The 25,514-nt window shown below is 34.3% G+C and overlaps 1 protein-coding gene across 4 annotated transcripts in view; it reads right to left on the bottom strand.

Annotated features, from left to right (window-relative positions):
• The window catches only part of LOC145297819 (ceramide glucosyltransferase-like), a 393,652-nt gene that overhangs the window by 367,658 nt on the left and 480 nt on the right, over positions 1 to 25,514 (bottom strand). The window lies entirely within an intron of this gene.

A 25,514-nucleotide genomic window follows, 5' to 3' on the forward strand; every position in this document is an offset into this window, starting at 1 on the left:
CAGCTTGTTTTTTCAGACATCTTGCTTTTGGAATTATTTTTTGGGGGCTACCCGATTCCCCAACCATAGCAGTATGCAGAAATTTAAATGTACAGTGAACGAACATCTTGCTGACCAGCTCTCCATCCTGGTTACTTACCCCTCCCTTCCCCCACACACAGACACTATAAATCTTGCCTTTATCAAAGTAGTCCCTTACGCCTTGCTGCTGATATTTCAACAAGAGATCAAGGGGTTAATCCCTCCAGGAGCTAACACTTGATTCTGTTATCATTTAAATTTATATCCGAAGGCTCTTTTAAGAATAGATGCTGTTCCTTTTATGGCTGCTATTTGTATTATAACAGCTTAGTCTTCCAGGGATTGCTTCTAAGTATTTATGAAGATTCTTTTTTATTAAGCCAGTTGCTCCTATCACAACCGGTATAATGTTTATTTCTTTCAGAGACCATGTTTTTAGATCATATTTTAGATCCTGATATTTTCTTATCTTTTACCGTTCAGCTCTGTTAAGGTTTCTATGTGTTTAATTCTGTTGCATTTGAAACACGTTATCTAAATGTTTGTCATCCAGCTTTCGTTGGTTTCCATTGGCTCCACAGCTGCTGTAATTAACACGGATCCGGGTTAGGGTTAGGGTCATGCGAAGATGTTGCTTAAGTTCAGTGATCGGATCAGAACCGATGTGTCAATGTGATTATGTTGTATATTATTAGTAGTATAATGATAATATTTATTATTATTATTATTATTATTATTATTATTATTAAATTATTATTTATTATTAAATTATCATTTATTATTAAACTATTATTTATTATTAAACTATTATTTATTATTAAATTATTATTCATTATTAAATTATTATAATATTATTAAATTATTATTATTATATTATTAAATTATTATTATATTATTAAATTATTATTATATTATTAGAACATTTTAAAAAAGGGTTAAGCAACTAAAAAACTGAAAATAGCAGTAAGTACTTGTGCAAGCGAAAAAAAAAAATAGCCGCAGTAGCCAGGCTTGAACGTGTAACACTAAGAGGAAAATGAGGTGGAAAAAAATACTTTTTGTCAACTGGCCCACGGCAAACTTTAGGACATTACAGGCCTTTGAAATAATGCCTTTAAAACATATGTATCGCAAGGTGTGAATTACTTTGCGAACCTAATAAAATGAGTTCAAGCGAACTATTACCTATCATAAAAAAAAACAAAAAATTTTTTTAGGTTGTTTTTTTACTTGAGCATGGCTATAATGATGATGATGATGCTTCTCTCTCTCTTTCTCTCTCTCTCTCTCTCTCTTTGTATCTCCCTGTCTATCTCTTTCTCTGTCTCTCTCTCTCTCTGTATGTCATGTATACTTGCTTCCATAGTCTCTTGTTCGCTCGCTAGCATGGCTACGATGATGACGACAATGCTCCTCTCTCCCTTCCTCTCTTTTCTCTCTCTGTATCTCCCTGATAAGAACGCTCCTCTCTCTCTTCCTCTTTATCTCCGTGTTTACATACTCTGTCGCTCGCTCACTGTTATGTCAAGCCTTGAATAGCGTGCTTACGTTTATATATTTTTTTTTGTAGAAAACAATAATTGTAATTAACATTACTATAGTAAATGAAGTAATATATTTGGAAAATAGGGGAAAAACAAAAAGAAACAATTGGTTTGTTTTAAGTTAAAACAATTGGAGAGCATATAGAGAGCAGCCATGTTTGTAAATATTTAGTATGTTCGTTTAACAAGATGTGTATTCCTGAATAAGCGATCTGTTAGCTTGCAACCAATGAGAATTGCCAGAACTGTAAAAGGGAGAAATTATTAGTTTTTGTAATGGGAAATGGAAAGGTAATGTTTTATATATGGAGTTTATGATCCAGTTAAGAAGGGTGCCTGGAAAACATAATTATAATGTGTGTATATCTTCCGGGTGTAGACTGGGGGTGGTAAAAGGACTGTCGATAGAAAGGGAAAAAGAACTACTTCCTCTAAAGATGTTGGCGAACGTGACGATGCTTCTTCTAGGATGCAATGTAAGATTTTATTATAACAAATAAATGTGTCTGAAAAGGCGTTCTAAAGTTACATAAAATGGTAGATAACAGTTTAGACATAAATTTGTATGTGGCATGTTGTTGGAAACCTACGGTAATTTGGTCCAGAGGGGAATTTTTGCAATCAAAATAGTATATAATAGGAGATAAAATTCACTCCTAAAATGATTACACAATCATTAAGAACCTTATAAAATAGCTGAAAGTCGTAAGGGGTCCAAATATGAGCTATATTTAGTTTATTTTAGTTGTATACCGAGGACATAAAGAGGGAGTGAAAGCCTTTCATGCAAATTGAGATAATTGTGATTAGTCATCAATTTTTAACAATCGATATTAGTCATCAATTTTTAACAATCGATATTAGTCATCAATTTTTAACAATCGATATTAGTCATCAATTTTTAACAATCGATATTAGTCATCAATTTTTAACAATCGATATTAGTCATCAATTTTTAACAATCGATATTAGTCATCAATTTTTAACAATCGATATTAGTCATCAATTTTTAACAATCGATATTAGTCATCAATTTTTAACAATCGATATTAGTCATCAATTTTTAACAATCGATATTAGTCATCAATTTTTAACAATCGATATTAGTCATCAATTTTTAACAATCGATATTAGTCATCAATTTTTAACAATCGATATTAGTCATCAATTTTTAACAATCGATATTAGTCATCAATTTTTAACAATCGATATTAGTCATCAATTTTTAACAATCGATATTAGTCATCAATTCATAAAAGTTCCTAAAATTTCATTTGTTTTTTCTTTAAAAGAAAAGTATTTTTATTCCATTTTCGCCTCAAACAAGGCACAGTGCCACTCTGAAGTAGGGGACTAATATCAAGGACATAAGTTGCAGCGATACTATGTAGAGAGAAAGAGGGCAGAAAGGTTACACCATTACTGCAATGATTCGGTTCCTGTTGATTTTGCGGTGGGAGTTAGGTTCTGTGCAGTTCTAGGAGGTCCACCCTCCCGAGGTTCGCCTTCTCTCTTTGAGAAGAAATTAATTTATTGCTAATCGCCTAAGGCGCCCCCGCCGGAAAATGCCGACGGGGCTGCCCAGGCATTTTTGCAGGTCAGAGTGCCCCTCCTCGAGGGGGGGGGTGATTTTTAAATTCCACTTTCCGACTCCGGCGTCTAAGTTCTTGCAGGCAGTGAGAGAGAACTAAATTTAGTTTTAGCCGTTTTTGAACGGATATTCTTTTTTAGTTATTAAGACATTCTTACTCTCTCTCTCTCTCTCTTATAATGGGACCATAACAACGTTAAAATAAATTTCCGTTGTCTCCCCCACCCCCGAGGGACGTTCGTCATTTCAATTAAAAACGCGTATTTCTTTTATGACATAAAACAACCCAAGGACCTGGTGTCCTCATTTAGAGCAATCACACCACACACAAGATTACGATAACATACACACATACACACACATATTACATCCTCTCTTCAGTTTCTTATGGCCTCGTCATCCCATTAACCCCCACACACACACACACACCAACAACGCATCAAAATTGACATGTGTTTTCGGTTGTTCAAAACAAAATCACAACGATGGAAGAAGAAACTGGATCCTTTCGCTCACTTGTCTTATTTTTCCATCTCCATTTTTCCTTGTCACACAAATATTTTCATCGTCGACCGGGAACGGTGGCCGCCACGAAAAAAAAAAAAATGGGTTTGTTTTACTGTACACATAGATTCGAAAAAGTTGTCACAAAACAAATAAATGTTATCAAAGGCAAGATAAGTTACTTTTCTACCTAACTGGATATGTTTTTAGTGTTTATATTTAATGTAGCATGTTTATTCAGCTCGAAAAACATACCGTGTTTACCGATGTATCGGAAAATTCAAAATGGCAGCCGACTCTCTCTCTCTCTCTTTGAGACGGTAAGTTTGGGAAAATGAGTTATAAATAAAAAAAAAACAGACAAAATACTGTTAGAAACTCGCTCAATATGTTATCTGACATATATTCGACGGGTTTTTAACAGTATTTTGACTGTTTTTTTTTTTATTTATAACTCTTTTTCCCAAACGTACCGTCTCCGAGGAAGAGTCGGTCGCCATTTTGAATTTTCCAATACATACATCGGTAAACACAGTATGTTTTTCGAGCTGAATAAACATGTTACAGTGAATAAAAGCAAAAAAAAAGTATCCAGTTTGGTAGAAAAGTAACTTATCTTGCCTTTGATAATATTTATTTGTTATATATTTGTTTTTTGACAACTTTTTCGAATCTATGTGTACAGTAATACAAACCCCCCAAAAAATATAAGCACACTCCAGAATCTGAGAAACAGATTTATCCGAAAAATTCCTCGCTTTTCTGAGGATATCCTCAACAGATGTTTATTTCAGACAGACAGAGAGAGAGAGAGAGAGAGAAGGAGAAAGAGAGACTTGTTTTTTTTTACTTGAACTCATATCAAAAGCAATGAAAACTTGGCTTTCATTCATGTAGTATATAGTTAACAACCAAGAAATCAGAAACAAAATATCTAATAACTTTTACCAAACGCAAGAAAGTTTCATTTTTATTTTTACCGACCTGTATAATTTTCAAGTGTGGAAATTGTAATCTCTGAATAATACATCACTATGACTTCGTCACTTGACTATCTTTTAAGACGGAAATTATCGATCATCATCTATAAACAAAATCGACCACCATCTTTGATTGATTCGTGTTTGGCTAAGTCAAAGTAAGAATAACATATTCAGAGATACTCTTGAAATCAATCTCTACACTGTAAAATTATAAGGGTCGGTAAATTGTATTGCGTTATTTATTTTTTTTTTTTTTCGATTTTTCAGCTTTCAACTATACTGCACGATTGCCTGAACAGAAATACTTAAATCCAAATAATATTATTCAAAATAACAAAAAAGAAAATGGAAAACCAACGAAAAAAAAACTTTTATTTTGTGCGTTTTTTTTTTTTTTTTTCTTTATTTTTTTCTTTACAATATATTTTTCAAATTCTGAATAATTCTTTCTCTTGATTAATAAAAAAGAAAGAAAAGAAAGAAAAAAGGCCCCTCCCCATAAAAAAAGGTTAACAAAACTTCCCTTTGTCCCGGGATGGGGGGGGGGGGCAAAACTATAAAAGTTGCACAAATTTTAAATAGTTCAGTATTACCGAATTATCTCACCCACACGCCGCCATTCCGAATTTGTGGCCGTGGGGTACCATCAGTGCATTGTTTTTGTACCTGAAGATCATAAACAATGGTAAATCTTATTTTAGCAGAAATGATTTATTTTGCGTGCAGAATGCTCCTGTTCGTATTATCAATTCGGTAAACTAAATTAAATGTCGAATTGTTGAAGAAATCATGAAAACTAGTTAAAAAGGAAAAAATATATGAAAACATTTCCTTGGCGTAAATATTAAGTTTAATTTCACTTTGCTGGTTTAACTCATTTAATGTTTAAATTTAGTTTAACTTTTTTCAGTAGAACAATTTTTTTTTTTAATAATTCTTATATCCTTATAACGGTGTTCCTTTATTCGTGCAAAATTGAATGTTAAGAATAAATAATTTTTTTATTAATTATTCTCATCTTTCTTGGTTGCTTTTCACGACGTTTCGTCCAACTATTCTTCTGGCCTTCGTCAGATGACAACCGCGACGGAATAGGAACTCCGAATCTCCTAACTGCATTCTCAACAATTACTGCCATCCATAGTTGTTGTCGTTTCTCTACGTTTTTTTTTGGGGGGGGGGCAAATAAGCTTCTGGCCGGCTTTGGGTAGGATTGAAACTTCTATCTTCAGATAATTCTCATTTGGAATCGTCTAGATTCAACGTCTCTATCAAAAAAAAAAAAAAAAAAAAGTGGTGAGATAATAACTACGGATGGCAGTAATTGCTGGGAATGCAGTTAGGAGATTCAGAATTCCTATCCCGTCGCGGTTACCACCTGACGAAGGCCAGAAACGTCGTGAAAAAACAAATAAGAAAAACATGAGGATAATAGTCCGCAATAAATAAAAATTAATAAATAATACTCATCTCAATGAATTCTAATTAAATAATATATATATTAATTTTTGTTTGAAAACCGACTTATTTTATTAACAGTTTTATATATAATCTATATAATTATAAAACTCTAAGGAACCTCCGGCCATCCTTGCTTGCTTGAATATTATCTATCAAAAACATGGTAATATTATCCCTTTATATGTATCTCCATATTTTTTTATCTGATTTTTCCTTTTTTTTTTTTTTTTTTCCTTTTTCTTTTTTCTGCCCTTCCCAATTTTCTCTCCTTTTCTTTCTTTTTTAAATGATCGCCATAATTTTGTTTAAAAGATCCTCATTATCAATTTTGATTTCGGTTTCGATTCTAGCTGATGGCATTCAAATCATTTTTTTTTTTTTTTTTTACTTTTAAAATCACTACTATATATTGGGTACAATATAATAATTAATACGAAGTTGGCTCTGTAATAATAAATGAGATCTGCATAATTAAAATATATTTAAGCGTATTTTATGACCGGACAACGTCGGGCGCCACTGCTAGTAGAAATTTAAAGTTGTGAAAATGTCTCCAGCTAGAAAAGAACTTGCGCGAAAGCTCATGAATAACACGACTTAGAATTCATTCTATCGTCGCGAAAGTGAACGATGCCGATGTGTCTATCGATAATATACTTCTTTCTTTTTTTTTTTACAAAGGCATCACCACATTATCAAGGCCAAGAGGCCACTCAAGGATAAGGGTTAAAGAGTGTACAGTAGAAATTGGACAATATAGTAATCATTAGTAATGAAAATTTGGTAAATTTGATAACTTATATGGAACGGCTCATCAAGAACTTATTTACGTTAGACTTGAAGACAACCATATTGTAGTCAGCCGGAAAGCAGGAAAACGGAAGACAATTCCACAGGCGTGCAGTTCTAAGAAAGAAGCTTTGTTCATGAAATCTACGTTTAGGTTTAGGCACAGATAAAGAGTGAGGGGAATTATTGATAGTGTTTACAGCTAGACGAGTGTTTCTTGTGAAAGTTTGGCGAGAGGGGACCATAGATTGAAGCTCAGTCGAACACTTTCCATGAAAATAACGATACATCAGAGATAGACTCGCAACATCTCTTCTGTGAGATAGAGGTTGCAAGGAAGTACTCAAAAAACTTCAACCTGAATTAGCGCCCATACTTACAAAACTGTTTAAACGTTGTCTTAAGGAGAATAGTTTCCCATCTCCCTGGAAAACCTCATCAGTATGCCCTGTATTTAAGAATTCAGGTGATCGCTCATCCCCCTCTCAGTACAGGCCAATAAGTCTCCTGTGCGTCATGAGTAAGTTGCTAGAATCTGTGTTAAATACAGAAGTAATCAAACATCTCAACAAAAATAACCTTCTTAGTGACACTCAATATGGTTTCCGTTCTGCTAGATCTACAGCAGATGTCATTACAGTTATATCGCATAGGATTAGCAAATCTCTCGACGGTGGCAATCTTTCTAGAGCAATTGCTCTTGACATATCTAAAGCCTTTGATAGGGTATGGCATAAAGGTTTACTTCATAAGATCGCTAGCTATGGTATAGCTGGAAAAGTCTTCTCAATTATTAAATCATTTCTTTCTGATAGGTTCATAAGAGTAGTAGTTGAGGGGCAAAAATCAGAAGCTCACAGTATTAATGCCGGTGTCCCTCAGGGATCCATCCTGGGCCCAACTCTTTTCCTGATCTACATTAATGATCTTCCAAATCATATCCTTACATCATTTGTAGACATTTATGCTGACGACACTACAATTTATGGTACCACATCTAAGACAGTAAACGAGCAAGTTCTCTCCAATTCTCTCTCCTCTGATCTTGAGCACGTAGTACAATGGGGAAAGGAGTGGCTGGTTACTTTTAATGCATCTAAAACCAAGCTTCTCTCTTTACATCATCAACATTCTAATCCACATTTGTCATCAATTGAAATGAATGGCTCTCGTCTTCAGGAGGCCTCAAGTTTTGACAAGCTTCTGGGCTTGACCATTACTCCTGATCTTAAATGGAACACGTATATCAAATCTGTTGCCAAGGCCGCTGGAAAAATGGTGGGATCTTTCTATCGATCCAGTAGATATCTCACTGCTGATGGTATTCTCTACCTATATAAGAGCCAGGTACGTCCAAGGATGGAATACTGTTGCCACATCTGGGCAGGAGCTGCTAGAAAGGACTTGTCCTGCCTTGATAGAGTTCAAAATAGACTTCGTAGCCTCGTAGGAGATGTCCTTTTCTCCTCCTTGCAACCTCTATCTCACAGAAGAGATGTTGCGAGTTTGTCTCTGATGTATCGTTATTTTCATGGAAAGTGTTCAACTGAGCTTCAATCTTTGGTCCCCCCTCGCCAAACTTTCACAAGAAACACTCGTCTAGCTGTAAACACTATCAATAATTTCCCCCACTCTTTATCTGTGGCTAAACCTAAACGTAGATTCCATGAACAAAGCTTCTTTCTTAGAACTGCACGCCTGTGGAATTGTCTTCCGTTTTCCTGCTTTCCGGCTGACTACAATATGGTTGTGTTCAAGTCTAAAGTAAATAAGTTCTTGATGAGCCGTTCCATATAAGTTATTAAATTTACCAAATTTTCATTACTAATGATTACTATATTGACCAATTTCTACTGTACACTCTTTAACCCTTATCCTTGAGTGGCCTCTGGGCCTTGATAATGTGGTGATGCCTTTGTAAAAAAAAAAAAAAAAAAAAAAAAAAAAAAAAGAGAAAAGGACATCTCCTACGAAGTCTATTTTGAACTCTATCAAGGCAGGACAAGTCCTTTCTAGCAGCTCCTGCCCAGATGTGGCAACAGTATTCCATCCTTGGACGTACCTGGCTCTTATATAGATAGAGAATTGCATCAGCAGTGAGATATCTACCAGATCGATAAAAAGATCCCACTATTTTTCCAGCGGCCTTGGCAACAGATTTGATGTACGTGTTCCATTTAAGATCAGGAGTAATGGTCAAGCCAAGAAGCTTGTCAAAACTTGAGGCCTCCTGAAGACGAGAGCCATTTATTTCAATTAATGCCAGATGTGGATCAGAATGTTGATGATGTAAAGAGAGAAGCTTGGTTTTAGATGCATTAAAAGTAACCAGCCACTCCTTACCCCATTGTACTACGTGCTCAAGATCAGAGGAGAGAGATTAAAAGATGGCTCGTAGACTGTGAAAGTCTTATAGACCAGAACATGACTAAATGTATGGTTGACGAGCGTATTGCGATTTGCCCGGAAGATTTAGCGTTCGTGTGAGGAGTCAGAGAGAGCTTGGCTAGGCTCGAGGAAAGATATCCTTCACTCAGAACCATAGTTGAGATTTGTCGGAAATTGCCGAATGCAAAATGGTAACAGCTTTTTTGCCTGAAAAAGCGGGAAAATGGTGCGCCAAAATGTCCGCTATCTTGCCCGATAATCAATATGGTGCAGACATGAAGTCTTTGTCAGAATCCATTGTCAAACGTGTAATTGAGTTTTTCTCCAGACTCGTTTGGATTAGACAGGGATTCCGATTTGTCGTTTTATGATGAGGTCAAAATTAAAGTTTTCAAGGAAACTATTATTCTGAAGGAGGAGAAATAACATGTTGCTCAGCCTTAGGATGAGAACAAGATATCTTGAATTATGTCCCTTCCTGGAAGATTTGAGAGAGTGATGGACTCTGTAGAAAACCAAAAGAGGACTATGTGAAGACTATAAATATGTGAAGACTATAAATATGTGAAGACTATAAATATGTGAAGACTATAAATATGTGAAGACTTTATAAATATATGAAGACTATATAAATATATGAAGACTATATAAATGTGTTCAGGGTGTATGAAAGTATAGAAATCATAGAACGCACGCAATGTATCCCAGGAAGGTTTCAGAAACTATTGTTGGATTCCTCATCGTCATATCATTAAAGAAGGTGCAGAAATCACCACTAAAAATCGATTTTATTTTGTCCTGAAGGATGACGATCGTCTGCGTACCTTCAGGTAGAAATCTATGATCGTTGGCTTTTTCGTTTTTTTTACCAGTTTCGTACTCAAATATCATGCTGAACGATTCACTTACGATGGTTTCAACAAGTTAATTGGGAGGAAGAAATTAAAATATTTCGATTTCCTAACAAGCGTTTCAAATGTTGAGAAAACTTTTAACGACACACCATTCACTTATATTGATTCTTCAGACAAACGTTTAGATATTTTGACACCAAAACCAGTTTTTGCAAACTGATTCTAACCTATATTTATTTGCTTGGGAGTCATAAGGTTGACGATCTATTCTGATCCTCCACGTAGGATCAAATTGTTGTAATCTCTTCAATTAATGGAGGATTTTGTGGAGAAATTCCGAAAAGTATGGCATAACGATTACTTCCTTTCTTTGAGAGAAAAAAGAAAGGAAATAGAAGTCATTGTACTGAGAAAATTTCAGACGGTGATTTTGTTTTAGTGAAGTCGCCAAACTAAACAAACTAAACAAGGCCATTCTGGAGTTTTGGTTCTTCATCTCATCGATGGGAAAGGATGGACGAGTTCGTTACGGTTGTATATTAAGAGGTTGTGAACAAATCCATTCCCTAAGTTTCTCCTTCAGATCATGCAGAAACAACATCATAATTATTATTATAATAATAATAATAATAATTATAATAATAATAATAATAATAATAAGAAGAAGAAGAAGAAGAAGGAAAGGAAGAAGAAGAAGGAAAGGAAGAAGAAGAAGGAAAGGAAGAAGAAGAAGGAAAGGAAGAAGAAGAAGAAGAAGAAGAAGAAGAAGAAGGAAAAGAAGAAGAAGGAAAAGAAGAAGAAGGAAAAGAAGAAGAAGGAAAAGAAGAAGAAGAAGAAGAAGAAGAAGAAGAAGGAAAAGAAGAAGAAGAAGAAGAAGGAAAAGGAGAAGGAGAAAAAGAAGGAGAAGAAGAAGGAGAAGAAAAAGAAGAAAAAGGAGAAAAAGAAGAAGGAGAAGAAGGACTTTATTTCTGTATTAATTGTTCTGTTAGAAATGACGGTTTTTTCCCCGATCATATGTTCTGATGAATGCAACAGATGGTACCACTTTGACTGCGTGGGAGTCTTTGAGGAAGAAACTTGAGGAAAATTGGTTTTGTCCAGATTGTACGAACACTCTTCTCCTGCCAATGTTAATACGTAAAACACCTGTAAATAAAGTTTCTCTCATCTCATTTACGATAAAGACCTTGAGACTAAAACAACAATAAATTCTTTGATTCTTATTTGATTTTCAGTTAAAAACAAAACAATTATTCATTAGTTGTTGCGAAAGTTGTAAAATTATTCTTCATCGTAAAAAAAAAAAAAAAATGTTTAACATTACGTCTATAAAACATGGAGTATTCTTTGCTCTAGTAAGTCCACTTAAAGTTAACACATTAATTTTAAAAAAATCGTTTTTAAGGAGGTTCAAATTTAACTTTTAGAATTGAGAGATGGGGGGGGGGTAGAACATCTTGCACAAATGTTGAATATTCAATTTTTTTTCTTTTTTGCTTCTTTTTGGGAGTGTGTTGAAATTTACATTGGCTAGAGCACTTCCGCTGTTGTCTGTCAGGAGTTGCTTTGGAATGGAAGTATATATATAAGTATATATATATATATATATATATATATATATATATATATATATATATATATATATATATATTATATATATACAGTGTATCACAAAAGTGAGTACATCCCTCACATTTCTTCAAGTGTATATCTGCATATCTCTTCATGGGAAAATACTGAAGAAAATGATTTTTTAACACAATGAGAAATAGTCTGTCTGCAGCATATATAACAGAGTTAATTTATTTTCCCCTCAAAATATTGTCATTAAAAGCTAAATCCCTGGCAACAAAAGTGAATACACCCCTTACATAAAGTTGTCAATATTAACATACAACATGTCAACTCTCAATATTTTGTGTGGCCACCATCATCATTCAAAACTGCCTTTACTCTCCTGGGCAAGGAGTTTACCAGAGCTTCACATGTAGTCACTGGAATGCTCTTCCACTCTTCAATTACGACGTCGCAGAGCTGGCAGAAATTTGAGACTTTGCACACCTCCACCTTCTGCTTGAGGATGCCCCAAAGATGTTCTATTGGGTTCAAGTTTGGAGACATGCTTGACAAGTCCATTAGCTTTACCCTCAGCCTTTTCAGTAAAATAGTGATTGTCTTCGGGGTGTGCTTTAGGTCATTGTCATGCTGGAACACTGCTCTGCGACCAAGCTTCTGGGGGGAGGGGATCATGCTCTGCTGCAGTATTTGACAGTACATGTTGGAATTCATGTTTCCCTCAATGAAATGTAACTCTCCAACATCTTCATCATTCATACAGTCTCCTCAGATCATGACATTCCCACCGCCATGCTTAACTCTAGGCATGACACACTTATCTTTGTACTCCTCACCTGGTCACCGCCACACATGCTTAAGGCCATTAGAACCAAGCAAATTAAATTTCATCAGATCATAGGATATGGTTCCAGTAATCTATGGGCTTTGTTGACATGTCTTCAGCAAAGTGTTTGCAAGTTTTCTTGTGTATTGCCTTCGGAAGAGGCTTCCTCCTGGGCTGACAACCATGCACACCAATTTGAGTAGAAATAAATGGATAAACGAAGATATAAAAAAACAAACTCTAAAAGACTCTTTAGTTTCATTTTAACACTTTGTTCTCTGCATTGCTATAGCCTTCTCATATTCTTTTGCATTTTTATATCAATACTAGAAGATGTACCCGGCGTTGCCTGGTATTCAGCGTAACATTAAATTCCTTTAAAAAAAAAAAAAAAAAAAAAGTGAAATAAAAAAACGGAAATAAACTAAGACATGTGCATGCGAGTTTTATGTTTTCTTCTAAACAGTTTACTTCTTGTAAGTAAAAAAAAAAAAAAAAAACTCTAGCTGAGATTGAAACCAACACCTAAAGATAGTGAGTCAAGTACGATAGCCATAAGGCCAGCTTGCCACGCTCTTTTAAAAGTGTTTTCAAATTTTCTGAAACAGTTGACAAACATAACAATCCGATAATCCCCAAGTAACCATTTTTCAATTTTCATTCCTTAGCAGCCCGTTTTTCCGGATAAAAAACAATTAAAAAGTTTTCCGCATGTCTGAATACTCTATATACGAAATTTCAAGATAGAAAAATTCGTTGAGTATATAGCTTGAGAAGTGTACTTATATACACACATTCTCATATATATATATATATATATCAAATAAAAATTACAATTAAATTTACCAAAATGATCCAAGATGGTAAAACTAAAGTATATTATAAATATTAAAGAATTAATATTTATAAAGTAATCTCAACCAGATGTAAAAGCTCGATAAAACCAAATAGGAGATAGAGCTTATAATGAGAACAAATAGTTAATAAAACATGTTAAAATCACTTTGAAAAAGAGTTAAAAACATATTTAATTTGAAAAGGAAACACTAAATAAGTGGATAGTCCTTAATCCGCTGAGTTTCAAAGAAATACTTTCCTTCTCATCAGAGGGTAGGAATTAGCAAAATGCGGGATCGGATTTTGCTTGCAGAAGTATTTGATGAAACTATAAGTAAGTCATAGATCTTACTTGGTAACAAATAGTGAAGCAGAGGGAATATATATATATATATATATATATATATATATATATATATATATATATATATATATATATAAAACTACAAGTAAGTTATAGATCTTACTTGATAACAAAAAGTGAAGCAGAGGGAATAGGGTGTTTTTTTAAAATTAAATATGTTTTAAACTCTTATTTAAAGTGTTTTTGAACATGCTTTATAACTACTTGTTATTTATATATATATATATATATATATATATATATATATATAATCACCTGTTAACAGCTTGAGGGAGGGGGCAGAGGATACCCACCCACCACAAAATTAATCATTTAATGATTAATTTCCAATTGAATGGTTTCATTCATTTTCATCAGTGATGGAACGTTAATTATTGGCAACAGGTTTTGAAGTTATTTGAAATGTTTAATGATTCAATATTTTTTTGTGTGTTGATTTGCAAGCAATTAGGCGAATAAGGGTTCTTTTCTAGAATATAGGCGTCTTTTTTTATTTGGGGTTTTGTTTAGAAAAGTAAAACCGTAATATTTGAAGGCACCGGGGATCCAAATCATCCCAAATGTTTCTCGTCACTATTTACGGTATAGACCGGAAATGGTAGAGATTTCCTTCAAAACCTTTTTTTTTATTATTTTTCGTCTGTCAATAAAATAGTTATCAAAATGAAATTAAGAAAAAAAAAAAAAAAAAAAGTGTTTCCACACGTTAAAAGTGTACGTATTTGATAGGGAATGTGATTCTACAGCGTTTGCTATTAATTAATTTTATGTTTTCTGTTTTTTTCTTTTGTTTTTTGTTTTTTTAAACTTTATTTTACCTGACTTTCTTACGTCCACGAAAAAAGAAATCTGATTAATAATAGTAATAACAATAATAATAATAACTACCGGGACCTGTGGAAATTCCGCAGGGAACTCAGTCATATGTAATATATTGATGTTGGCGTTCTGTGGATGTTCCGTGTAAATGGAGACGCCCTGATATTATTGTACCTATTTACAATGCTTCGCCACAGGTCAGAGTTAGACACCAGGGTCGTTTTTTAACGTGGAGAAAAGGTACAAAAATAAAAATTGTCTCAGTCGTGAAGGATTTCTCGTCTACTAAAAGAGAACGAGAAATGGAAGTGCCGTATCTGAAGAACAGATAATACACTTTGATCTTGGCCAAAATTGTAGCTCTTTTGTAAAAATTGCAAAAGTATTTATCTAAGCTAGCAGGGACACTCGGTGTAGCCCAGTCGTAAAGTACGCTTAAATATATTTTAATTCTTGCAGATTTCGAAAAAGTTGCGATTTCAAAAATAAAAAATATATTCATATGACTTGGGTGCATCAGCTTGAATTAAAACCGAAACTTATGGAAAAATTCTTGATAAAATTATTTATAAAAAAAAAATAAATGACTTGAGTTCCATCAGCTATAATCGAAACCGAAACCAAAACTTATGAAGAATTCTTCGTAAAAAATTATTTATTACAAGAAATGGAAGTCCATAACAATTAAACGACAGTCACTCGGATGTAAGCGTGACACACACAAAATAAATAACACACACGCTATTCTAATATATCTATAGATGATGATGATGATGAAAATAATCATGACGATCATCATTATCATATCGTATGAATCCGAAGATTCTATTGTTGGCATTGGTTTCCCTGATATTTTTCTAGTCAGAATTATTTCCATCAGGGGGGGGGGGGGATTATGGGAGAGGCGGACCGGTACATGAGTGCCCCCACCCCAAAATTGCGCGTTTTTCACACTTTTTTTTTTTTTTTTTTTTTTAAAGAAACTTTTTCTGAAGGTTATCAGATTTTTTTTTTTTTCTTACATGGAGGTCACCACTTATCAAGGCCCAGAAGCCACTGGGGGATAAGGGTTATTGTGTGTACAATAATCAGTGGGATAGTATCGTAGTAATAGTTAGTATTGGGGATTTAATAAAGCGTCATTACTTAACGGGGCGGTTCATCAGGAATTTGTTTGTGTTGGACTTGAAGACATCCAAGTTGAATTCGGGGGGGGGGACAGGCAAGCGGCAGAGAGTTCCACAGCCGTGCAGTTCTAAGAAAGAAGCTTTGTTCATGGAATCTATGTTTTGATTTAGGCACGGATAAAGAGTGAGGAAAATTATTGACAGTAGTTTCAGCTAGTCGGGTGTTTTTCGTGAAAGATTGGCGGGGGAGGGGACCAGAGAATGGAGCTCAGACGAGCACTTGCCGTGGAAATAACGACAAAACAGAGACAAGCTCGCAACGTCTCTTCTGTGGGAGAGAGGTTGCAGGGAAGAGAAAAGGGCATCCCCACCAAGCCACGAAGTCTATTTTGTACTCTGTCAAGGCAGGATAAACTGTTTTTAGCAGCTCCTGCTCAGATGTGGCAGCAGTACTCCATCCTTGGACATACTTGGCTTTTATACAGATAGAGAATTGTATCATTAATGAGATATCTTCTGGAGCGGTAGAAGGATCCCACCATTTTCCCAGCGACCTTGGCCACAGACTTGATGTATGTGTTCCATTTCATATCAGGAGTAAAGGTCAAACCCAGAAGCTTATCAAAACATGGAGCCTCCCCTAGACGAGAGCTATTCATTTCAATCGATGCCAGATGGGGATCAGAGCGTTTATGATGTAATGATAGGAGCTTGGTCTTAGATGCATTAAAGGTAACCAGCCACCTCTTCCCCCACTGAACCACGCGCTCAAGATCTGAGGAGAGAGAATCAGATCGCTGCCATTTACGGCCTTTGATGTGTTGCCATAAATAGTCGTGTCATCAGCATAGATGTCAACTAATGATTTTAGTATGTGTTTTGGGAGATCATTGATGTAGATCAAGAAGAGAGTTGGGCCCAGGATGGACCCCTGAGGGACTCCAGCAATTATACTGTGGGCCTCTGATTTCTGCCCATCAACCACTACTCTTATGAGCCTATCAGAGAGAAATGATTTAATGATAGAGAAAACATACGGTATCACTGGTAGAATACTTAACATAATTAAATCCTTCTTAGATAAGAGAAAAATCCAGGTTGTCCTCGACGGTTGTACATCTAAACAATATGATATAAATGTGGGAGTGCCCCAGGGATCTATCCTTGGACCTCTACTGTTCCTGATATTCATAAATGACCTCGCCGACAAAATTGCCTCCGAGATGGGTATATATGCTGATGACACTACACTCTGTAACAGGCACAACAGGAAAACAAATGAACACATTTCTAAAGAAATGGCAGAAACACTAGAGGATGACCTCCAATCTGTAGTGGAATGGGGACAAAAATGGATGGTCACGTTCAATGACGCCAAGACAAAACTGGTTTCATTCAATAATTACAAGAAACCTTCTCTACCACCTATAGCAATGGCCAACGAATCTTTATCTGAGAGTACGTCTTTCAAGCTCCTTGGCCTAACGTTCACAGGAAACATGAGTTGGAACAATTACATCGAGGGCATTGCCAGGGCTGCTGCAAGGAAGTGGGCTCTCTCTACCGTGCTAGAAAACTACTAACACCCGAAAGTATCCTGTACCTCTATAAGGCCACCATTCGCCCATGTATGGAGTATTGCTGTCATATTTGGGCCGGTGCATCGGCTACTAGTCTCTCACTCCTTGACAGGGTTCAAAAGAGAGTCGCAAATCTGATAGGCCCTAAATTGGCATCTGAGCTTCAGCCTCTGTCCCATCGATGAAACATTGCATCCCTCTGCCTGTTCTACAAGTATTATAATGGTGAATGCTCTGATGAACTGCAAGCACTTGTGCCCCCACGACGTGAACACCCTCGACAGACCCGAAAAGCTGCAAAATCCCACCCCCACACTGTAGAGATCCCTAGATGTAAAAGATCTTTCTACTCCAGTAATTTCTTCCCCAGAACTGCTAGACTTTGGAATTCCATTCCAGGTCACTGCTTCCCCAACTGTACTGACATGCATAAGTTCAAGTGCAACGTGAACCAACATCTTGCTGCCCAAATCCCTACATAGTACCCCAGTAGTTGTTTCCCCTGATAGTAGCCCCCTACACCAAAGTGGCAATGTGCCTTGTTTGGGGTGAAAATGTAATAAAAAAAAAAATAAAAAAAATGAAACCTTTGTCTAGAGATTCGCTAATTCTATGTAATATAACTGTTAGCACGTCAGCTGTAGATCTAGCAGAACGGAAGCCATATTGCGTGTTACTAAGAAGGTTATTTCTGTTGAGGTGGTTGACTACTTCTCTATTTGATATGGATTCCAGCAACTTACTCATGACACTCAGGAGACTTATTGGTCTGTATTGAGAGGGAGATTACAGACTTGTGTATTATAATAGCAGAAAAAAAGATTACTGACTTTTAAGAAGGGGGGATCCACTTTCTCGTTATAACGTTCCACTTTATTGCTACTTTAATTACTGTCCTTTCTTTACCGACGTGTCACGTGATTAGGCAAACATATGCGTGCGCTTGCGCGTACAACAATGACCACCACTTATAACAAAGAATTACATTGCTTAATATCCGGAAAACTACTTATTAGCGGAAAATCTAAATGTGATATTTTATGACATGTGGTGGCCATTGTTGTACGCGCAATCTACATACTTAATATAAAAAGATTAATCAATTCATTATCTTGAAAACTGATTACGTTGTTTCCGTTTTTAACAAATATGGCCTTCGCGTGACATTACTACGTGAAACATGCAGAAAAAGTATCTTTTCAGTAGCGTGAAAACTAGTTGCCGGTCCCAATTTTAAATATAATCAGTTTCAGCACATCCGAAAACCCCGCGAAAGCAAATTGTTTGTTTTTTGTTACCAGACCACAATTACCACCGTGATTTATAAGGGAATTTAAGGAAATCTCACCGGTCACGTGAAAGAAATGGACAGTAAGTCAGGTAGCAAAGAAGTAGAACATTATAACGAGAAAGTGAATCGCCTTCTGAAAAGTCATCAATTTTTTTTTTTCTACGAATAATATACCTAAGTCTGTAATCTGTGATAATCGTCGGCAAAAAGTTTTAAAAATGGTGAAAAACACGCATTTTTAAGGAGTGGGCACTCTTGTACAGGTCCGCCACGGGAAGGATTGAGTGAAGGTTGCCAAAATATCCGAACTGAAACTTTTTTTTTTTTTTTTTTTTTTGTGTTTTGTTGAACAAACTGGATTCGAACTTGAGACACCCAGGTCGTCATTCCGTGTCATTAGCCACCAATAATCCAATATATAAAGTTGTCTGTCAGTGTGTGCATATAAAAGTCAGAAACTACGCAAGACACAACTATAAAGTTGATATATTCCTTTTTCGGCACTGTATTAGACAGAATATAGACCCTCACCTTTTTTTTTTTTTTGTAATAATATTCGTTCTTTTGGGGGGGGGGGTCAACGAAAACGGTCATAGGAAGGATGGTGGTGACAGTGATTTTTCCGGTGCCGGTAAGAGAGGAAGGGGAAGTAAAAAAAAAAAAAAAAGTTATACATTTTTTTAAACTCATCTTCTCTCTCTCTCTCACACACACACACACACACACACACACACACACACACACACACACACACACGTTCTATGGCAACATCGAATAACCATGCTGATATAAACAAAAAATAAAAACTAAAATAACCCTTGAACCCTTGAAATCCATCCAGTTCAAAGAAAAAATATTGGTATTGAAGAAAAAAAAGTTCGATGCGATGACGGTCACTGGACTTGTTTTGTCGAAAAAACGTTGACTTGCAAGAAAATTATTTTAATAACTCAGCTGGCACAGGTCCCTAAGGTTCATGTCTAGGAGGCCATACTTCCCGGCATTATTTTATCTCCCTTCCAAGAGGGGGTAGGAGATTGCTTTACTGCTCTTACCTCACCTCACCCCCGATGCGGCTTCGACCGAAGAAGAGGCGGGGAATGATACCGACGGGTCCGATCACGACAATTCCTACAATCATTCCTTTCCCCCATTTTTTTTTTTTTTTCTTTTTTTTTTTTAAGTAGGTAGGGTAGAGGCTGAATTCCTTTCCCCGTAGTTAAATTGACCTCAGGATCAGACCCACTCTGTATGGGAAATAGAAGGTGCAAATACCCAGGATCGGATTCCTTCTAGACTGGGGCAATAATTTTTCCACTCAATTCAAAATGTCCACCTTTTACGGGAATTTCCACCCACGTTAAATCAATCTCGTGGGAAGATAAGGATGCACACGGTCAACTCAGCTGAATGAAGCGTCGATGTCAATTTTCATTTTTGTTGAAAAATGTGACGGTCATTTTTTTTTTTTTTTCGTGAAAAAAACAAAAAACATGTGCGACTTAAGAACAGCGGTTGGTTGTTAAGATACAATCGACAGATCGATTTTTTTAAAATATGTTGTTTTAAGCTAAAACAACAGTACTTATTTGTCATGTCGAAAATAGTAATATATCCCAAAATTACGAAAATTCCTCAACAACTGCTATTGTGTTTTTAGTAAAGAAAAAAAATATATTGCTATAGACAACAAATATTGCAGCCATGAACAACAACTAATCTAAAATATTCGTTCCGAGTTATGTATCCTGTGTGTCAACTCCTTACCGTCTACTTTATAAAAAAAATGCAATTTTACCCAATTTTCCGTAAAAAACTACTTTTAACTATAACTATCTTTCTACTCGATGAATTTTCGTAATTTTGGGATATATTACTATTTTCGATATGACAATTAAGTACGTAATATTGTTTTTGCTTAAAACGATATAAAAAAAAAATCGATCTATCGATTCTATCTTAGCAAGTACCAAGTTTGTTTTTTTTTGGGGGGGGGCAATTTCAGAATGTCCTCTTTAGGGAACCCTGGATTTTTTCCCACATTAAAAACATACATTACGCCTAATTCTGCCCTCGTAGGGAGACAGGTTGATAAAGCGCGCGTGCGTGTGTGTGAGGGGGGGGAGGTATACATACACAATTGATCAAAAAAAAATTAAGAGATTAATTTAATCAACAAAAGATGTAGATTAAACGACAATGGTGAAAAAAAAACTTGTAACGCCATATTGTAAGAGCCATATTTCTATCAAATAATAAAGTGTTTTTTTTTTGTTTTTTTCGTGTTTTATTTACTAAAAGAAGTTTATATAAACGTGAATAGTAACATGTGTTCTCAGAAAAACGTGCTAATTAAAAATTATCAATAAACGATTTCCAATCGCCAAATTCCTACATACCTTTTATTAGTATAATACATACATAAACAAACACAAACACACACACACACACACACACACACACACACACACACACACACACAAATGAAGATGTCTTTTGTAATTGCCAGATGTCAATAAAAAATAACAAGCTCAATAAAAATGGATTATACTTTCAGAGCATTTTGTAAACACTTCAAATGCCACAAGTATATTCAAATCATATTCATATCATTTTATTTTATATATGGTATGTCTTACACGTGTTTCATTTTTTATTCCTATGATTTTAAAAGAACTCCTTTTCCTCTTCCACCTTTGGTCCTTTCGAAAAAAATCTCTTGTGATTTGAATTGTTTATGAGGAATAAAAAAAATGGCACAACTTTATGCTGCTTATGCGCTTATATTACCGTGCTATTTTTTTTAATAGTATTTTCGACTTAAATTGAAGTTTCACGGTATCTTTTTTAATTAAATTGTTAGATGAAAGTATAGAATAGTTACAAAACACACTACCCTCCCCATGCTAAGAACGCCTTTCTAAATAATAACGTTATTATTTCAGCACGGTAGCATAAGTGCACAAATACCAACTTTATTATATTATCAGATTAACAAGGAAAGAATAGGAGGCAAAACCTCTTTAGGCCATGCCATTTCGAAGCTAAATGCTTCTCATCAGAAAAGAAGGGCCAGTATTATATAGCATAAATAATGTAGATAAAAGCTGGCTAAAGAAGATTTAGATTGGAAACGAAATATAATAAGATGTATTAAATACAAGAATTAAAAAAAAAAACAACAAAAAAAAACATTAAGATATTACTAGAAAGAAGAAATTGGCGGACGTTGTCGAGAGTGCCCCCCCCCCTCTAAATTCCACAATTTTCACTTTTTTTTTTTTTTTACTTTTTTTCCTGTTAATGAAAAAGAAATATTTTTTATAACTTTTCACGTGGGGGTTCAGTTTTCAATTATAACGTTGTACTAAATTGAACACGAACTTTCTGACCATTATGAAAAAAAATGGCAACTCTCTGATGTGACTAGAAGGTAGGGGTTAGAACGGAGGGATTACAAAAAAAAAGGAAGATTTTTTTACCCTCCACCTCTTCCTCCTCCCACTCATCGTGGTCACAAATTTCGTGTTCAATTTAGTACAACGTTATAATTGAAAACTGAACCCCCACGTGAAAAGTTATGAATATTTTTTTTTTTTTATAATCTGAAACTTAAGTCTGTAATCGATGATATTTAAAAAAAAAAAAAAAAAAAAAAAAAAAAAAAAAAGGTGAAAATTGTGGGATTTAGGGGGAGGTCGCACTCTCGAGAGCGTCCACCAAGAAATTAAGCAGACGTGAATAATTTTAACAATAAAAATAATTGGTGCGTGTTAAGATATACAAATACAAATCGATTTGTTTTAATATATTATTCTAAGCAAAAAATAATATTACGTACTTACTTGTAATGTCGAAAATAGTAATATATCTAAAAATTACGAAAATTCATCGAGCAGAACAACTGCTATTGTGTTTTTAGCAAAAAAAAAAAAAAAGTCTATCGTTATACCTATTTACTATGCCTCCCCACGGGACAGAGTTAGACACCAGGGTCGTTTTTTAACGTGGAGAAAAGGTACAAAAATAAAAATTGTCTCAGACAACAAATATTGCAGCCATAACACAATTTGAAATATTCGTTTCGAAGTTATGTCCCCTGCGTGTACACTCTACTGTTTATCCTGAATTTTCCGTAAACATTACTTTTAATTATAATTAAATTTCTACTCGATGATGATGATCTTTCGTAATTTTTGGATATATTACTATTTTCGACATGACAATTAAGGACGTAATATTGATTTTGCTTAAAACGATATATTTAAGAAAATCGATCTGTCGACTATATCGTAACAAGCACCAAATAAGTGTGTGTGTGTGTGTGTGTGTGTGTGTGTGTGTGTTCGTGTTAGACAATTTGAGCCGAACTGACATCTGCCAAATTAGGGTTAGTTTATGACTAAGTTAATGTTTTTCTTTAAAAAAAAAAATCGTTTGGTTCAAATTCTGCAGAAGTACTTTTTTTTTTCGGTAGATGTGCAACTTGTGCACTTTTGTAACCGTGCTGAAATAATAACGTTATTATTTTGAAAACCATTCTTAACATGGGGAGGATGTTTTGTAACTATTCTGTGTTTCCACCCAACAATTTCATAATAAAAAAAGAAATCGTGAAACTTGAATTTAACCTGATAAAATATTTTAAAACAGAAAGAAAATGCACAAACACTTTTTTTTTTATCGAATCGTTTCGAACTTGGAATAAATAAATTTTAAATCTACACAAATTTGCCAACGTCTAAGTAAAATGTTTTTAAGAGTAAGACTAAGGCAATACTAATTTGACTGGTAACAAAGTGTCGTATCTGTTCTTATTCTGCACTTTTAGTCATTTTCACCCCTCAGACAGTGGAAGGTAACCGATCCTTCTAGACTGAGGCATTTTTTTTTTTATTAATCCAAAGTGCCTGGTTTTGGGGAGTTAGAATTTATCCGCCTTAAAACAGACCTTGTGTCTCCTCACTCTACCCTGAGTGAGTACTGATCAACTTTACTATCCGATGTTGCCCCGAATTTTTTTGTCTATTTAGTTCTTGATCAAATTATTTTTTTAATAGAATTTTGTGTTCTTCTGCAAAGAAGTTACCGTGCTATTTTTAGATAAGATTTTCATATTGAATTCAAGTTTTACGGTATCTTTTGTTTATTAAATTGTTAGGTGAAAGTACAGAATAGTTAACGCCAACGGAATCCCCCCTCCCAGCGTTACGAATAAGTTTCTAAATAATAACATTATTATTTCAGCACGGTCCGTCTTTCGAATATCTTTCAACTTTTGAAAGGTCAAGAATTCGTTTTTTTTTTGTTTTTTTTTACGATCTGTCCCAGTGACACTGGAGCAGATCCCAGCGACCCCAGCGTAGTATAAACACCCCCAACCACCCCATGTTAAGAACAGCTTTCGGAATAAACACCTCCCAACCTCCCCATATTAAGAACGGCTTTCGAGATTGGAGGGTGTTTATTCCAAAAGCCGTTCTTAACATGGGGAGGTTGGGGTGTTTATAATACGCTGGGACAGGTCGTCAAAATTTACCAAAAATTTATTCTATTTTTTTTTTTTTTTTTATTATGAAACCATCAAAAATGGTTGACTTGTTTACGAAGAAATTGAAATGAATTCTGGAGGATTTAATATTGTGATTAGGTTAGATTTTGATAGGATTCTTAAAATTTCGTATTTTTTTTGGTTTCTACAGTATTTCGTTAAATTTCAAGAAATACTTTATTTATAGTAAATAATTTTTTTAAAATAAATAACGTACACAACACACACCAGTAGTTTTATTTTTAATCAATATGGATATATTTTGGACATAAAATATCAGATAAACGTCTATTATTTTTAAATGATATTTTGATATAATTTTAATAAAACCAAACAGATGCAACAGCGAAAAAAAAAAAAAAATGACATGCAAAATTATATTCATGTCCGATTTCGAAAATGCTGTTCACGCACCTGCAACATCTGTCTTGATTCTTGAAAAAAAATAAACATTTAATTTTTTTTTTTAAAGTTAACATTTTTTAAAATCTGGTTATTTTCTTATTTTAATATGTTTTGGAATGCATTTTTTAAAAAGATCAAAACATTACGAGTGTTTTGTTTTTTTAATTTTTTTTTTTTTTTACCTCTTAAAATATTCTAGCATTGAAAATATCGACTTTTCGTGTTTTGGTTTGTCATTCAAAACTGTTTTTATTTTGTTTAATGATTTCGCGATGGAGAAATTAAATTAGTTAAACAGAAAATATTTTTTAAAGCATTTAATAAACAGAATCGTTTATTTTTGTAACAATCGATTACATGAAAACTTAATATATAAAAAAGGAAAAACTTCGTATATAGAAAAGAAATAAAAAGAATCGTTGCTTTTTTTTTTTAGTTCCAGAAAGATAAAAGAGTCTCAGAATTTGGTCTCCCTTATTTTGTGAAAATAGATTTTTATTTTTCGTAATTTATAGGTTTTAAATACACAATACACATAAATAAAAATTAAAAAAAAAAAAATGTTTGCGTTTCTTTTTTTTCTTAAAGCAAAAAAAAAAAAAAAAAAAAAAAAAAAAGGCCATGCTCGTTTCGTTTATTTGAGGGGGGGGTACGATTTCGTATGAATAACTTATTTTAAAAATTAATAGAAAATTATTAAATAAATAAAAGATCGAGGTACTTTATGCACTTTCGTTACCGCGCTATTTTTTTTTTTTTTTTTTTTAAATAGTATTTTTAAATTAAATTCAAGTTTTACGATATCTTTTATATTAAATTGTTTGGTGAAAGTAGACAATAATTACAAAACACTCTAACCTCCCCATGTTAAGAATGGCTTTCTAAATAATAACGTTATTAATTCAACACGGTAACAAAAGTGCATAAATACCAAGATCGAATTTACAATTAAAAACATTTATTTTTTCTAAACATCAAAAACAGACGAAAATTAAAAAAAAAAA

Source organism: Euprymna scolopes, chromosome 18, assembly GCF_053919585.1.
Source record: "Euprymna scolopes isolate OS-2025 chromosome 18, ASM5391958v1, whole genome shotgun sequence".
Classification (NCBI taxonomy): domain Eukaryota; kingdom Metazoa; phylum Mollusca; class Cephalopoda; order Sepiida; family Sepiolidae; genus Euprymna; species Euprymna scolopes.